Source organism: Gossypium arboreum, chromosome 6 (genome assembly GCF_025698485.1).
Source record: "Gossypium arboreum isolate Shixiya-1 chromosome 6, ASM2569848v2, whole genome shotgun sequence".
Lineage (NCBI taxonomy): Eukaryota > Viridiplantae > Streptophyta > Magnoliopsida > Malvales > Malvaceae > Gossypium > Gossypium arboreum.
In genome coordinates this window covers 82,639,985-82,643,640 of record NC_069075.1, presented here as the reverse complement: position 1 = coordinate 82,643,640, position 3,656 = coordinate 82,639,985, and the positions used below count along the sequence as shown (strand labels likewise).

At 34.0% G+C, this 3,656-nt stretch overlaps 1 non-coding gene across 1 annotated transcript; it reads right to left on the bottom strand.

Moving 5' to 3' along the window:
- Positions 1 to 3,058: 3,058 nt before the first annotated feature.
- On the bottom strand, positions 3,059 to 3,165 carry LOC128295021 (small nucleolar RNA R71). Its single transcript, XR_008285328.1, has one exon. It is a non-coding gene; the product is annotated as a small nucleolar RNA R71 (small nucleolar RNA).
- Positions 3,166 to 3,656: the final 491 nt, after the last annotated feature.

Below are 3,656 nucleotides of genomic sequence, written 5' to 3'. Positions count from 1 at the left end.
TAAATTTTGGTTGAACTTTGAAATGGCATGTATAGGACTACCCTTGTTGGTTGAATATGTTGTGATGTATATATATACGGCCATGCGAAAATGGCTCGTAAAAGTGAAGTATCGACTTAGACTAATTGTGGTTTGTATGTATATATTTGGTGTCATGATGTGGCTATGGCTTGGAAATGGGAATGTTGGTCATATGATCAGCCATTGGCATGGTTAAAATGATCATATATGAACCTATGTATGGCAAGACTAGTTGGTTCATGGAGACTACCAAATAGGTAAGACCTACCTTAAAACAGATGCTGCCAGCTGCAGTGACGTGAATGTGAAAAATCACCAAAATTCGTAGGAATGGAATTAAATAGTGAATAAGCTATGTAAATTAACCTTGATGAGTCTATTTTCATATGGAAGAAACGAAATGGTCATAGGAGTTACATGTTAAGAGATATTAAAGCTATTGTGAGACAGGGCCAGAACAGTTTCTGGGTTCCCTGTCGCAACTTTAAAAATTTACTATAAATTATACAAAAATATTTAGGAGACATATCTTATATGTACAGATTCCATTTTGAGTCTAGTTTCATTAGAAACAAACGGCACCAGCATTAAAGCCCTGTACAGAGAGATATTCAAGTTATACCGCGAGAAGGTCAGAGCAGTCGATCCCTGTAACATGGGTGACTTTAACTAATAAACTGTACCAATTGGCCAGACCAAAAATTCTAGAAATAAATCCATGGATGGATATATGAGTCTAAATTCAGGGAAAATTTATGAAACCAGTTTCCGAGTTTTGAAACTCGAGATATGATTTTTAAGGCGACAGTGACGCAGTTTTCCAGCCTGACTGGAAATGTCAAATGGATGGGCAAAACAAGTGAACTTGGCTTGTTAACCCCTCGTGTCCGACACCGGCGATGGTCTCGGGTTCGGGGTGTTACATAATTGCATTGATTTATGCATGATTGGGTGCAAATTACTTTATGTTTTTACTATCTCATTCACTGAGCTTTTTAAGCCCATACCCTCATATCTTGTGCAGAGAGTTTTTGGGCCTAAGGAGTCGAGATGTGAATACAAGGGTGATTCAAGAATAATGTTCGTAGTGGCTTAAGAAATTTATTTTAGAGACTGTATAGGGGTATTGTGATGCTTTTGGGACCAATATTATTTTACTTGTAATGGACATTAGACATTAAATTTTGGACTTTAATTTTGTTGATTTTATAATTTCTTTAATACATGATTTTAGGTCTAATTGATGTTTGATTTATGGTATGTTGATGAGTGTTCGTATGGTGGTTGATAACACGGTGTATGAAGCATGTATTTTATACTAACAATGTTTAGTTGAAGCTTACCATGGAGTGAATTGCTTGCGACAAAGGTATGTAGCTTGTGTAAATTAATTGATGTTTGCTAAGCATGTAATTGGGTGTTAAATTTTGATTAAATGTTGCATATTTGTTAATAAATTAAATTGAAGATGTTTGGATGTTTATGATAATTAATTTTAGCTATTTCAGGTTTAATGGGTAAGTAAAATATATAAAATCAGGAAATTAAAACGAAATTTTTTTGACAAAATAGGTGTAGTGGTTTGCACACGGACGTGTGTCTTTTCACACGGCGTGTGGAGTTTTAGGGGTTTGATTTTTAGTTTTTGTAATCTAGTATTCTAATTTGCTTGGGGAAACTTGGTAATATTTTATGATTAGACTTGTAACCGTTAATATTTGCTAGAAAGAATCTTAATTTTTAATTTAGAAAATGTAATAAAAGTTTGTGAAAGTTACGATTTAGTCCCTAATAATAAAACTTGATTTAGACATAGTAAATGAACTCGAATTAAGTTGAAATTTTTACGGCTTGCATAATTTGACTAAAAGAAGGTTGATAACTATTTAGAAATAAAATCAGGATAGTTTAACCTTATATGGTAAAATAACCAAAATACCCTTAGGTTTAAATACTTAGAAAAAGTTTAAAAATGGTTCACAAATTGCTTTCACATTAATAAATGATAGTTAATTAGTCATAAATAAGGTTTAATAAGGTTGGGGTGTGCATTGGGTGGTCGTTAACTGGAGAATCACTTCGGTGGCAAATGTAACACTTCGAATTCTGGCCAGTCCGTCCTAGTCAGGTTTGGGGTGTCAAAGGTCATTTTTCAGTTATAATTGATATTATTAGTTTATTCGTTATTTCTCTTCACCAATTTATACTTTGTTTCTTTTCCACAGTTTTATTCATTAAATCTTCAGTAATACTTACCAATTTAAATCAACTTTCGATCCTAGTGGAGACGATACTCACTCATCATGATATTACTTGAATCGATGTGTAAACTTGCACATTTGCATTATTTACATGTATTGAGTTTTTGGTGCTGTTGTTAGAGATCAGCAACATTGGTGAAAATTGGTTTGTTATTATCTGTTTAAATTCTGTTAAGTTTAGTTTAATTAGTCATTTTAATTTTTCTTTTTCAGGTATGTGCTAGTGCATGCCTAGAAATATTTCGAAGAATACTGAGTACTATTTTGATCTATACATTGAGAGAACTTTAAGGTGAAGGAGAAAAGAGTTGTGAGAAATAGAAAGAATCAGAAGCGATCAGGTTAGAGAAGAGTCATTACATTAGGAAAGAAGAGATGCTGATATTCCTTAAATTGTAGATGATAGAGACAGACCCATTATAGAACATATCATGCTGATAGTAGATGATTTAAATCCAGGAATTGTTTGGCCACATATTCAGGCTCAGCATTTCAAATTAAAGTCTGTCATGTTTCAAATGATATAAATGGTGGGGCAATTTAGTGGATTGCCTACTAAGGATCCAAGGTTGCATTTACGATTCTTTTTGATAGTCTGCAATTCATTCGGACAACAAGGTGTTCCTGAGTATGTCCTACGACTAAATTTATTCCCTTACTCATTACGTAATCGTGCCAGAGCATGGTTAAATGCATTACCATCAGGTGCAGTGGCATCATGGAATGAGTTGTGTCAGAGGTTTCTACTAAGATATAATCCTCCTAACATGAATGCTAAGTTGAGGAACGATATTACATCATTTAGACAATCAGAGGATGAAACAGTATATGAAGAATGGGAGTTGTTCAAGGAGCTATTGAGAAAATGCCCAATGCATGATTTCTAGCATTAGACATAGATGAAAATGTTCTACAATGGATTGAATTCTTATACAAGAATGGTTGTCAATGCCTCCGCCAATGGGAATTTACTTAATAAATCATACGATAAGGCTTATGAAATTCTAGAAAGAATAGAAAATAATGATTATCAATACCTTACTACCAGAGTTGGAACTAGCAGAAGAGTTGCAGGAGTAATGGATCTTGATGCAATTGCATCTCTAACAGCTCAGGTATCATTTTTAACAAATATGATTAAAACACTGAAAAGGCCATCTGTAGTGCAATTGCATGAATGCCCATCAAATCCAGCCTCAATTTACTACATGAGGAATTTTAATTGTAACAACAACCCATACTCCAACACATACAATTCGAGCTGGAAACAACATCCTAATTTCAATTTGTGTAATTTAGGGGAAAATACTAGTAATGTCATTCGACAGAATGCTGTGAGCGTACCACCTGGGTACAATCAACCGTTGTCACGAA